The 14,180-nt window shown below is 44.1% G+C and overlaps 1 protein-coding gene across 1 annotated transcript in view; it reads left to right on the top strand.

Moving 5' to 3' along the window:
- Positions 1-14,180, top strand: part of SHQ1 (SHQ1, H/ACA ribonucleoprotein assembly factor) — a 113,497-nt gene that overhangs the window by 47,480 nt on the left and 51,837 nt on the right. The gene's annotated exons all lie outside the window — the stretch shown is intronic.

Here is a 14,180-nt window from a genome sequence, read left to right on the forward strand (position 1 = left end):
GCTGAAGGGGTTAAAATCCCTTCAGCCACTTACCTTTATCCAGCGCCGGGCTTCCTCGGCACTGATGACCTCTCCTCCCCCTCCGACGTCAACTCCCGAGTGGAGCCGAATGTGCATGCGCTACCAGCATTTCTCAATGTTTTCCTATGGGCGTTTTGCGTGCTCAATGCGATTTTCGCATTGCGCGTCGGGGAAGTGCCTCTAGCGGCTGTAAGGAAGACAGCCACTAGAGGCTGGATTAACCATGCAATGTAAACATAGCAGTTTCTCTGAAACTGCTATGTTTACATCTGAAGGTTTAAAACCTTGGGGACCTGGCACCAAGACCACTTCATTGAGCTGAAGTGGTCTGGGTGACTTTAGTGTCCCTTTAAATGTCGTCTGTCAGTGTATCAATGAATTATTCCTATAAAATTCTATCCATGGCAGTGAGCCTACGTTGTTCATGGATTTCTCCCATATAAGTAACTTTCTGAGACACTCCTGTAGCTTAAAACTTTTATTATACACTGCTCAAAAAATAAAGGAAACACAAAAATAACACATCCTAGATCTGAATTAATTAAATATTCTTCTGAAATACTTTGTTCTTTACATAGTAGAATGTGCTGACAACAAAATCACACAAAAATTAAAAAATGGAAATCAAATTTTTCAACCCATGGAGGTCTGGATTTGGAGTCACACTCAAAATTAAAGTGGAAAAACACACTACAGGGTGATCCAACTTTGATGTAATGTCCTTAAAACAAGACAAAAGGAGGCGCAGTAGAGTGTGTGGCCTCCACATGCCTGTATGACCTCCCTACAATGCCTGTGCATGCTCCTGATGAGGTGGCGGACGGTCTCCTGAGGTATCTCCTCCCAGACCTGGACTAAAGCATCTGCCAACTCCTGGACAGTCTGTGGTGCAATGGAGCGAGACATGATGTCCCAGATGCGCTCAATTGATTTCCTGTCTGGGGAACGGGCGGGCCAGTCCATAGCATCAATGCCTTCGTCTTGCAGGAACTGCTGACACACTCCAGCCACATGAGGTCTAGCATTGTCTTGCATTAGGAGGAACCCAGGGCCAACCGCACCAGCATATGGTCTCACAAGGGGTCTGAGGATCTCATCTCGGTACCTAATGGCAGTCAGGCTACCTCTGGCGAGCACATGGAGGGCTGTGCAGCCCCCCAAAGAAATGCCACCCCACACCATTACTGACCCACTGCCAAACCGGTCATGCTGGAGGATGTTGCAGGCAGCAGAACGTTCTCCACAGCGTCTCCAGACTCTGTCACGTCTGTCACATGTGCTCAGTGTGAACCTGCTTTCTTTTTTTTTTTTTTTTTCATTCTTTATTTTTGAGGTGCAAGGAGCCTCAGATTGTGTTATACATGTTATAAACATCACATCAAGACAATTCAAGTAAAGTTCCAGTAACACATTATATAAAGCTGCACCATTTTTTTTAAAGGAATCATAAAAAGGATTATGCATGCTGACATGACATAGCTTGTAGAGCAGTTGTGGAATATATACGCTTTCAACACATGGTTTTGTGAGAACAATTGAGGCTGGCATAAGCTTAAGGTATGCTATATTTCGGACAGATAAGGTGCACATCGCTGACGTTACAGTCGTTTAAGTACAAATAAGGAGTATGAAATAGAGAGTGTGTCAAACACCTCATCAAAATATGAGAGTGTGTGGCATACAGAGGTCAGTTTGGTGGTTCCAGTTCCACCGGACAGGGCTTGTACCCAAAGTAAAGTATTAAACAAAATAAATAAGTATACTAGAGACTCACAAAAGTGAGGCTCAAAGGCTGGTTTTGATACAATAAATGGTGAAAACTTAATACATATAATGATAACTAAACCAACAGCACTGTGTACTTATGTAGCCAAAATGATCCAATAAAGTATCAAGTATATTCCGGTAGGTATCTCCAAATATAAGATGTGAAATTATAATTAAAATACTTTATTATATTCCCCCCCCAAAAAAATTAGAAAAATACCATCAATGGAGTACCAAGGAGTAAAGATACAGTGTATCAAGAAGGGTAAATACTTAGGCTTAAATAGTTATAGTTAATTCTCTAGAGAGTAGGATGAATAGAGAATCCGCCGGTATATAGGTGATACACTTAGGTAGATTTATACAGTGTGGAACATACACCCTGAATCTCCTAGAGAAAAACACCTTCAAGGGTGTACTAAGCTCTCCATAATAAGTCAGAAAGGGTCTATAGACTGAACAGCAGTAAAGAAGGAGAGTGAAAATACCAAAAATATTCCCTACAGCTCATAAGAAACACCTTCACCTTCATATTTTTCTCCCCTCTTTATATTTAGGGACAGCATAGAACACCCTATGCTGTCCCTAAATATAAAGAGGGGAGAAAAATAGCAATAATCAACCTGCCTATAATAGTATCCCTTCTAGATGGCATCCATCAGTGCTGTTTGGACAAATACATAGGTGAAACAAGAAAATTAAACACCTAGTGTTCCCATAGTGACCTAAAGTGTTAAGTGAATTTAAAAAATGAAATAACTATTAAAAACATTTAAGGAATACAGTTGCTGATGATACTTAACTTAATAGCTTATAAGGATTATACATGTTGATAACATGCAGCGTTATGAACAGTAAAGAAGTAAAGAAGTATCCATGCTGTTAAAACCTGTCTATAAAGACATTTACTGAGAAACGAAAGAACATATGCTGGTGATAAAGAAATCGAAGAGCATGCAATGCGTACAACTGTAAGATCCAGTGCGGATTATAGAGGGTGCTAGCTTAAGGTGTGAGGACTTTTAGAGGTTAAGTATGTCAACAGAGTATAATCTGAAAATATATGTGAGGCACGCCGTTGCTGTAGTATGTGCCGTACGTGAGTTGCTTGCCAGTGTGCGGTAATGGGAACATTGTGGGGGTACGCTGGCTAATTGTTATCTCAGGGACTTTTAAGGCCTAGATATGCTGAGGATAGGCAATGTTTAAAAATGGTTGGGGAGTACCTGTGTGTAGAGGTACCCGTGTTGGTATTGGTGCGATTATGGTCTATCTTGGTTGACGTGGTGATTGTGACTGGTCTAAACGTTGTAGGGTGACGCTCAGTAACCCCTGAGCACGGGGGGGGGGAGGAGGGGGTGCCGCCGGCTAAGGTATCATAGAGGCCGGTTTAATGCTGTCGGGAGCAAACTGTTAAACGGGAGGGTTCAATGCCAAACTAAACATATGGGCAACTAGAGAATACAGCTATGCGGTTCTCAGTCTGTGACTTGCTCACCACCAAGTGTCCCCTGCGGTTTTAGCCTGTGTCGGTCCCAGCTCGTGGGATAAACGGAATAATTGTGGAAACGTGCCAAGTGTCTGTTTGTCCCAAATTGGTTGTCTCAGGCCGGGTTATCCCCAGCTTTTGCAGGAAAGCCGCTGTGTCGTCCGCCGAGGAGATAGTGTGGTTGTGGCTGTCCTTCGTGGCTATCAGGGTTCGTAGGGGCCCCCATTTGTAGGTGATTCCTGCCGATCTCAGGGCTTGCGTAACACGTTGGAGGGACCTTCTCCAGGTAAGGGTGGAGCGGCATAAGTCCTACAGGAAATGGAGCTGCATCTCTTCGAAGAGGTAAGGTGCATTGTTCCTAGTCTCTCGTTGGACCGCCAACTTGTCTCGGAGCATAAGGAAACGCACCATCACGTCTCGAGGTACCCCAGCCGGGGCTCTGGCTGATGTGGCCAGTCTATAGCAGCCATCTAATTGTATGTTTTTGGCTACCCGGTGTTGCAATAGGGCTGCGAGTAGGCGGCGTAGGAAGTGTGGCAGTTCTTGGTCGTTGACTGTCTCTGCTATGCCTCTAATTTTGAGGTTTGTGCACCTTCTCGTATCTTCCATCGCCTCTTTTTGAAGTTGGGTGGCATGTTGTGCAGTCTGGAGTTGCAGGATTTGCTCTGCTTCACGTGTTTGGTGTTGGGCCATGGTGGAGACAGACGCCTCTGCCTTTTGCACTCTGGCCGTGACCATGGAAATGTCCTCTCTGAGGATGTCTAGGTCTGCATTAAAGAAGGCTCTGATGTTGTTCATCAGGGCTTGAATATCACCCTTGGTTGCTGGGGCTTGCAGGTCTTCCTTCTGAGAGGATATTTTGGAGCCCTGTGACCTCGGGATTTTGTCTGGGGCATCGAGAGTTTCCTCTTCGGAGGAGGGGCAGGTTGAGTCCGCTGGCGACGCCATTTTGGGCCTAGGCCGCGGTTGCTGCAACAGGTCGCAGATGCTTCTGGAGCCTTCCCCCGCAAGGGTTTTTTTGCCTTCTTGACCATCTCGGGTGTTGTTGGGCTCGATCCTCAGTGGTGTGAGGGTAAGAAGTCGCCTGTAAGCGTATCTTTGCCGTTTGTGTATCGGGAGCTCATCCGGCATGCGTCTGCTCCCTTCAGTGTCCTGGCCACGCCCCTGAACCTGCTTTCATCTGTGAAGAGCACAGGGCGCCAGTAGCGAATTTGCCAATCTTGGTGTTCTCTGGCAAATGCCAAACGTCCTGCACGGTGTTGGGCTGTAAGCACAACCCCCACCTGTGGACATCAGGCCCACACAACACCCTCATGGAGTCTGTTTCTGACCGTTTGAGCAGACCCATGCACATTTGTGGCCTGCTGGAGGTCATTTTGCAGGGCTCTGGCAGTGATCCTCCTGTTCCTCCTTGCACAAAGGCGGAGGTAGCAGTCCTGCTGCTGGGTTGTTGCCCTCCTACGGCTTGATGTACTGGCCTGTCTCCTGGTAGCGCCTCCATGCTCTGGACACTACGCTGACAGACACAGCAAACCTTCTTCCCACAGCTCGCATTGATGTGCCATCCTGGATGCACTACCTGAGCCACTTGTGTGGGTTGTAGACTCGGTCTGATGCTACCACTAGAGTGAAAGCACTGCCAGCATTCAAAAGTGACCAAAACATCAGCCAGGAAGCATAGGAACTGACAAGTGGTCTGTGGTCACCACCTGCAGAACCACTCCTTTATTGGGGGTGTCTTGCTAATTGCCTATAATTTCTACCTGTTGTCTATCCCATTTGCACAACAGCATGTGAAATTGATTGTCACTCAGTGTTGCTTCCTAAGTGGACAGTTTGATTTCACAGAAGTGTGATTGACTTGGAGTTACATTGTGTTGTTTAAGTGTTCAATTAATTTTTTTGAGCAGTGTATGATGTGTATTTCCAAAGACATAGTATAAACAAGTTGCAGAACACTGTGCAATGAGTGTGCCACATATAGTCATCGGTGCTTTTATGCAAAATTCCAAATTGTTTCCATATAGTTCAATCTGATGCAGTGGAGAATGGATTTATGTTCTCTCATAGCCTATAGGTACTATTGTTGTATTTTTCTTTTGGACCATTTTTATTTAGTAAATTTCACACTCCTGTTATGAAACCTATTTTACTAGCAGCACTTTTGAATCCTCCTGTTGGTGTTTTTTGTGCCAGTTATGAACTGTAATCCTTGGAAATAACAGCTCCTTAGACCCAGTCCGTGTAACTGAAAATGCATGCGTTTAAAAACTAAAGAACCACAAAAAAGTCATAACATATAGGCTGTATAGGCGGTATGCTGTAATGCCCTGATAGCAGCCTGTGGACACGGTTTCCCTAAGGGCTCGCTGTGAATTATGTGAAGTCCAAAAACGGCAGATTCCAGAGTTCGCCGCCGCTGCTGTGTCGATTTATTTAATGCAAAATGTATTTCAGGAGAGAGAGCTATTTTACCCTCTCATCCACTCTAATTTGCAATTTGCTGGAGAAAATTGCCAATATTAAAATAAGTGGAACCTTTTGAACAGGACTGAATGATTAGATAGATGCTGCCAGTATACTTTCATGATGCTCTCATAGCTTCTTTGTTTCATAGCACATTAAATTTGAGTCCTTTATCACACATGTATATTTAAAACAAATAGAGGTTATTTAGTTACTCCAATGGCAATTGGAGGGGAATGCCCGCCTGCCCCGTCAGGGCAAACCCCCTCAGGTGGGCCCTACACTGACCTTGAGCCTCTGGCAAAGATATCTCTAATGAGACAGAGAAGGGTATTTTTTATAAAAGTTATCTGCGCTCTCTCCTAAATCCCTATGTATATTTAAACAAATGGAGGTCATTTAGTTACTCCGATGGGGCAGCCGGGCATTCCTTCCAATGGCCATTGGAGTAACTAAATGACCTCCATTTGTTTGAATATACATAGGGATTTAGGAGAGAGCGCAGGTAACTTTTTCTTTGGTTTTACTGTATGTATTGGGGCTGATGTGTACTGTGGTTGTTGCTGCCGCCGAGGAGTGATGGGAGTGAGCGCAGGACTTGTCTTTTTGTATTTGTATTGCCTTTATCACACATGTTCAGTGACAATATGCTGAACTGCAAAGACGTGGTGTGATTTATCACCTACGTTCCACAAAGACCGTTCTTTAGAGTGACCGGTAAAACATATACACAGAGATATACACATATGGAATTTATATACCGTATATACTCGAGTATAAGCCGACCCGAATATAAGCCGAGGCCCCTAATTTTACCCCAAAAAACTGGGAAAACTTATTGACTCGAGTATAAGACTAGGGTGGGAAATGCAGCAGCTACTGGAACATTTCTAAATAAAATTAGATCCTAAAAAAAATATATTAATTGAATATTTATTTACAGTGTGTGTATAATGAGTGCAGCGTGTGTGTATGAGTGCAGCGTGTGTGTATGAGTGCAGCGTGTGTGTGTATGAATGCAGCGTGTGTGTGTGTGTGTGTGTGTGTGTGTGTGTTGCAGAGCCTTGCTGGGGGGTGGGCAATTTTTTTTTATTATTTTAATTTTTTTTTATTATTATTTATTATTATTTTTATTTATTTAATTTAATAATTATTATTATATTATTATTTATTATTTAATTATTATAATTTTTTTTATTATTACTAAAAAAAAAATTCGTCCCCCCCTCCCTGCTTGACATATGGCAGGGAGGGGGGCTCTCCTTCCCTGGTGGTCCAGTGGCATTGGTAGTTCAGTGGGGGGAGAGGGGGGCTGTCAGAGCTGTAACTTACCTCTCCTGCAGCCCCTGTCAGCTCTCTCCTCCTCCGCGCCGTCCGTGCAGCTCCCTCTGTCAGCTCCCAGTGTAAGTCTCGCGAGAGCCGCGGCTCTCGCGAGACTTACACTGGGAGCTGACCGAGGTGCTGAACGGACGGCGCGGAGGAGGAGAGAGCTGACAGGAGCTGCAGGAGAGGTAAGTTACAGCTCTGACAGCCCCCCTCTCCCCCAGTCTGTATTATGGCAATGCAAATTGCCATAATACAGACTATTGACTCGAGTATAAGCCGAGTTGGGGTTTTTTAGCACAAAAAATGTGCTAAAAAACTCGGCTTATACTCGAGTATATACGGTAATACAAGACTTCAAGAATTTCAAAGCACACATAGTTCTAAACAAATATTATTATTTTGAAACACTAGGTTATTATGAATTTGTATTGGTTTATGTATGTGTTTGCATGCATGTGTATTTTGATATAAACAGGCTTTTCTGTATGTGTTCTATAAAACACTGTTAACCGCACTCTTCTATTACGCTAAATGGTATCTGAGGTTTGCCAACATTCAATTAGCGGCCTTCTATTGTAGCTAATTATACATTACACAATCTCAAATGTAGACATGCACATCACTTTTCCTGCTTGGCTTAATATCACTTTGAAAAACTCCCAACATGCATAAGCAGTGCTCTTACTGTAGCTTAATACTCAACAGCTTTGGAAAGGGATATGGCTGAAGCTGAGTTCTCCCAAGCCTGAAGGTCAGGCTCATATAAATACATTTAATTTCATTTAGATTTGACCTTGCTGCTGTTCAGTTGACAGAAAATACACCATTCAACGGTTGTTGCGCATGTTGCTGTTCCCCACCCTACAGTGACAAAGCAGCCACAAGGTCAGATTTACAGGTGCCTACAGGAATAGAAATTTCGGGCATCTGTCTAGTTCTCATTTTTGGGCACCACATTAGACCTAAACAAACAGTTTTTCAAAATGTATTAGCAAAATGCTCATTTGTAATGCATGTGCATCCTGTGAAATGTAGGTATTGCGTAAATGCATGAATGCAAGTAGTGTGTGATGTGAATGCTTGAATGTTGTGTGACTGAATATATGCATGTGTTGTGTGAATGAATAGCTGGCCATTCAGGTCTCCCTAATCTCCCTGTTAGAGTTACTCTCTTTTAACAGTCTGTATTTCTGTAGTGACATTCTATGTCATTGCTGTCTTGAAAAACAAACAAACAGACATTTATGTAGACTCCAAGTACATGACAAGGACCTACAAGCTCTCTATTAGGAGAACTTGATGTGGGCGTTGGTGGCTTAATATGTGGTGACAGACTACCGTTAATCGCTTCATCGAGGATGAGGTCATCACTTGGAGGAGGATTAAAGGAACTCTCAAAGCACTGTAACTGTAGTGGTTATAGTACCAGGGGTCTTCCCACATCCATTACTATACAATGAATCTCTCTTCACTGAGATTAGCCTGGCAGTGTTGGCTCTTTTAGCCAATTTACTAGCCCTGCAGATACCAACATTATCTACGTTTAACTTTTAATTTATACATTTTCTGGTGATTTCTTGAGCACAATTGTGATTCAAGAATGAATGTACACCTACACGAAAGTGACCTTGTTGCCTGCATGTTTGGATGATTGGTACCCTTTAACAGTATATATTATCTTGCTTTAATATACAATGTGTGTATGTTAAAGTCTATATGTTCTACACGCTCACCAGATATATTTGAAAATGAGCGTGAACACAAAGCAAAACCCTTTATGGATACATTCTAGTAAATGCCTTAACATGTGGACCAAGGAGATTCATTTGCACACCTGTTAATATCACCTGCCTGCTGCTGCTAGGGTTAATTGTGTGTGTTGCACGAATGTGTAAGATTGGCGGCCGCAGCTACAGACCTCCAGGTGCTTGAACTTTAGCCAGCAATAATAGAAGGCCTGATCTGTTGATTTGATAGTGGATTTTTGCTCCAAAACCCCCAAAAGGTGAATAATTTTTCGTTATATAAGCGCTACATTCTTGATTTGTTGTTAATAATAGAAGGCCGTTTCTGCAACTTGAAAGGATTTTGTAAACTGATGTGGCCACTACTTATCTTGCCAATTGTCCGCTGCTTTAAAAACACTGACGATTAGGGATCCGATTTTTGGTTTCCGATCAGTAACCAGGCAGTATGCATGCTGAATGGCTGCATTTGGCCCTGCCTTTCAGAATATCTCCTTTTCTGATTCAGTTCGCTGGAGAAAACGCATACAAGACAAAAAAAAAATCCAGCTGCAGCTAGGGAGGGAATATCGCATCTCGAAGTCAGACCACCCGTTTACCATTTGTCTCACGCGCCGTTGTGCCAAAAACATAAATCTTACTCAAACCTTTTTGGAAACTATAGATCCAATACGTCTTGTCCTAATGTAGTACAGATATTTTGTAAAGTTGTAAAGGTTGGCTGCAAAAGGTCATTCCTTTGTTTCCTACCTCTCGGTCTGTTTCAGTCACATTATTTGGTTACTATTTGGATGGATTCCACTTTAATCATAAAACATAATTCTGCTGTACTTCTCCATCTAGTTTTTTGGGGCATGTTTTATATTCTAACCTTGTGTACACTCTTAGCCATTTTATAGCTGCACAGGGGCCTTAAAAATGTAAAAAGAGCTCATAAGATGCAGTGTTGTTGATTTAATGCTTTCCTACAAGGCAGGGGCGTACCTGGAGTATTTGGCACCCCACTCCATTTTAAAATGTAAAAAACACCCACACATGTTTAAAAAAAAAAATTATTTAGCATTGAGCAGGGTTTGCATTTTTTTTTATGTATTCAGCACTGAGTAGTGTTTGTGTGTTTGAATGTAAGCATGTTTTTGTATAAAGTGTGTGAATGTAGGGGTGTGTTTACATGTAGTGTTGGAATTTGAATGCAGGCGTGCATTTTTGTGTAGTGTGTTTTGAATATGTGATATGTTTTTATGTAGTGTTGATATTTGGATGCAGGGGTGTATTTGTATGTAGTGCTGGCGAAATGCTGAGATGTATGCACATATACACATATACTCAAATAAACACACACTCGCACACATGCAGATACATGGACACACAGATGCACACGCTGGCGCGTATAGATACACAGACACAGGTATACACATGCAGATACATAGAAACACAGTCATGCACAGATACAGACAAACACTGACACACATACAGATAGACACACACTTACAGACACACACACTTACAGACACACACTTACACACATACAGAGACACATAGGCACACACAGACACACATACAGATACAAAGACACACAGGTATAAGTGTGTGTGTGTATAGTGTGTATGCAGTGTGTGTGTATAATGTGTGTATTGTTTGTGTGTGTGTGTGTGTCTTACCTGTGTCCAGGGAGGGGACACACACTACATTCCCTGGTGGTCCCGTGGCACAGTATGGTTGCCCAGTGAAGAGGGGCCCAGGAGTCTACACATCCAGCAGCATGTCCTCTGCTCTTGCGGATCGCGAGAACAGAGGACATGCTGCTGCTGGATGTGTAGACTACTGCAAGCGGCATGACCCCTCCTCTCCCTCTTAGTACACCACTGCTACAAGGAAGCTTGGATTTGTATGCAGTACTTGCCATATGTGTATGCGGTGTATGCAGTGCTTGCTGCAAGTTGAAGAAGTGGGGCCCCCATGGATCGGATTTGTTGTTCCAGCACATGCCACAGATGCTCAATCAGATTGAGATATAAGGAATTTGGAGGCCAAGGCAAAACCTTCAACAACAATTTTTGCAGTGTGACCGGGTGCATTATCCTGCTCCAACAACCTCTAGGGAGGTGACACGTATCAAAGTAACAGCTACATGAATGCCAAGGTTTCCCAGCAGAACATTGTCCATAGCATAAAACTCCCTCCACTGGTCTGCCTTCTCATAGTGTATCCTGCTGCCATCACTTCCACATGTAAACAATGCACACGCACCTGGCCATCTGATCAGTAGTCTGTGGCTACATACCCCGATCCACAACAGATAGTGATGCATTGTGGCCAACATTAGGTTTTTCATGTGCATCAATAAGACTTGGGCGCCCATGACCCTGAAGCTGGTTCACCAGTTGTCCTTCCTTGCACCACTTTTGGTTGGTACTAACCACTGCATACGGGGAATACCCCTCAAGACTTGCCATTTTGGAGATGCTCTGACCCAGTCATCTAGCCATCATCCTTGTCAAAGTCACATTTAGATATTTTTTGTCAATCTTTCTTTTATTGAAGCATATTAGGTGGGATACAGAAATAAAGAGGGGGAAATGCAAAAACGAATTACATTAAAGGGTACGTACATCGATATCTTAAAAAATTACATTTCCTGAGTGATAATGCTTCTTTTTTTAATTATGTTATCGTGTCGTGTAGTAACAAAAGCGTGTTGTAGCTAGTATCAGTGTCTATCTTGATAGGCTATAGGAGAGTAACAGAAGGCTATGTAAAACTTAGGCACATAGTAGATAAGTAGTGTGTAAGGTCACAGCAGAAAAAACAATGAATAATCCTCAGCCTGGCTAAACAGTGAGGGCTTTCATAAGGAGAAAAAAAAAAAAAGACAAAATAAATTTAAACATGCGTAATGAAATAACTGACAGCATAAAAGTATAGTTGCTGGACATTCTTAAGTGATTATGGTCAGGCTAAATAAGATATCAGCTTGTAAGAATATAGGTCACCTGCAGTATGGCTGCTCGTTATGTGATACGGTAGCCTAATGCTATATCCTTATAGTGCTCTCGGTGAGATAGCTTATAAAATAAAATAATCAAAAGCAGAACAAGGGAACACAACATAACAAGCTTAACTGAGGCCCCTAGGGTCTCTCAAGGCGATGCACTCTGCCCTCTCGGCCCTTCTCTCCGCTCGAATTTGGGAAGGCGTTTTAAACAGGATTGCAATGGACCAGTAACATTTGGACAGAACGCACATAACCACAATCGGTAAAAAGGAGTGCTGGGTCAGTAACATTACCCCATATGGGTCAAAGGATCTAGGGAGAGGAAGGCCTGGATTGAGGGGGGTACATACAGTGTTGGAGAGTTAGACATCTCAGTCCATAAGGCCAAACCCCAATATCGATCGGAGTGTAGAGCTGTTGCAAGCGTTCGGGGGTGTCACGGTCTGGTAGCGTGTCGTCAGTCCTAGATCTGAGGTTCCATTTTCATCCCACACCGAGGCTTGGGAGTGAGCGGGGGCAGTCCAGAGATGGTATTGTGTAGCTACTCTGGGTGGATGGTCGTAGTAGTGCCGTGGGCTCGGGTCGCAATGATGAGCAGGCCCGTCCGTGCAGTGTGTATAGCTACTTCGGCCCTTAGTCGGCACTTGAGTTGGGTCTGTCCAGTTATGTATGCAGTGACCGCCTAGCTGGGGATGTATACCGGAATTATAGTCCAATCGTGATGAGACGTGGCGTCTGGGTATCGGGTCTCCTCTCCTGCCCCGGAGCCTTGTGAGAGCTGGTGCCCTCCTGCCACGAGCCTGGGGCCCATCTCGGTCCAGGTTCGTCCCTTTCGGGAGGTTGTTGTGAGCCTTGGTAGTGAGGCTGGGGCGTCGTTGTGCTGCTCGCCGCCTGTGTGGCCGGCACCTTTGGGCCTTGTGCCCTGTTGCTCTCGGCCCGGGAGGGCGCGTGGTGTAAGGTACATTTGCTTGGGACTTAGTGGTGCCCTGAAGGGGAGCTCCAAACCCCCGTTTGCCATCGGTCACATCCCGTTCGGGTAGTACGTGGCAGGGTGACCTTGGCTGTAAGCAAGCCAGCAGCTTGGCCCAGAAGCGGTCGAAGGCAGCTTCCAGGGGGTCCCTTGTATGTCCATCGATACATGTTGTGTCCCTTTGCTGCAGCCGCTTGTTTCGTATCTCCGCGTGTGGGTCCGCCATCTTGGAGGCCCTCAATTCCCCTTCGTTCAGTACAGGTGTTGTGCCCGTCATGTAGCACGGTGTTTGGGGCACTCCGTCCGGCGGAGACCGGGATAACCCCCACCGGTCCACGGGGGGGGGGGGGGGGGAGGTGAGTCGCAGTCGCTTGAGACGTTCAGCCTCGGGTAGGAAGGCGGCCGCCCTTCCTCCATTAGGCCGCATTCTGCCGCCGCGGTTCCCGGTCATGCCGGTTGTCGAGAAAGGTATCAGCAGGTTCGTGCCCTCTTCCCCAGTCCAGGGGGTTGGTTGGTAGGCAGCTGTCGTTGCTGTATTCCTAGTTTTTGGCAGAATTTGATCCCTGACAGCAGGAGCTCGTGCTGAGTGCGTCTTGTTAGTTTGGCAGTCAGGCCCCGCCCCCCACATTTAGATATTTTTGCCTGTCCATTTTTCCTGCTTCCAACACATGAAATTCAAGAACTGACTGTTCACTTGCTGCTTAGTATATCCCACCTCTTGATAGGTGCTGATGTAATGATATAATCAATGTTATTGACTTCACCTGTCAGTGGTTTTAATGTTGTGGCTGCTATATATGATAGATCAGTGACTGGTATATGGTATGGACCTTTAAGTTTAATGGCCCTTTTCTTGCAGCTAATCATTACACTGTTCACATTTCCACCAATTGTTACTTTTTGCTCCTTTTATTGTGGCATTGAAATTTAAACTTTATTTTTCCTTTTCATTCCTGGATATAGTTTCCGATGCTAAGATGTGATTCCTGGATTACTCGTACATAACAAATGTTTTGATCTCTGCGGGAGTCCATTTTTGTTTTTTTAGACCCTCTTAGCAGGTTTTTATTTTTACTTTATCCAGCATATACTGTGGCCAGATACAGCTTCTCTTTTACCAGTGTGCCATTCTAATACTTGCTTATCCTTAGGTTATCCTCTTGTATTCTTATTTCTCAATCCTGAGCAATCAGTGAAGTCCTGTGGACCCCGTTCTGTGAAATTATCAAGTGATCGGTCATAGCTTTAAATCTGAAGACTTTGCTATTTAAAACAGACCTCTTGGTGCTCTTTTTTTTTTTTTCCCGTCTTATTCTTTTCGTCTTTTGAAATGCTGCTGTGTAGGCCATTTTAATAGGAGCTTCACTATTTAAAGGAATACTGGACACCGTAACAAAATAG

This window comes from Pelobates fuscus, chromosome 7 (genome assembly GCF_036172605.1).
Source record: "Pelobates fuscus isolate aPelFus1 chromosome 7, aPelFus1.pri, whole genome shotgun sequence".
NCBI classification, from domain to species: Eukaryota; Metazoa; Chordata; class Amphibia; order Anura; family Pelobatidae; genus Pelobates; species Pelobates fuscus.